We start from the raw sequence: 293 nt of genomic DNA on the forward strand, positions 1-293 counted from the left end.
GTTCACCACCATGATTTATATAATTAAATAACGAAGGTCGTTTTCATCTGTTTGGTAGAAGTTCTGTTCTATGATGGACCATTGTGCATGTCTTAGCTCTACACACAGTCAGAGAAGGTATTTGTGAAACCTGGAGTCAGTCATGGGGACACACTGCAGCACAGAAATTAAGAAATGCTGAAGAATCGGGAGGCAGGGGCAGGCAGATTTCTGAGTTCAAGGCCAGCCTGGTCTACAAAGTGAGTTCCAGGACAGCCAGGGCTACACAGAGAAACCCTGTCTCGAAAAGAAAA

Source organism: Mus pahari, chromosome 13 (genome assembly GCF_900095145.1).
Source record: "Mus pahari chromosome 13, PAHARI_EIJ_v1.1, whole genome shotgun sequence".
Lineage (NCBI taxonomy): Eukaryota > Metazoa > Chordata > Mammalia > Rodentia > Muridae > Mus > Mus pahari.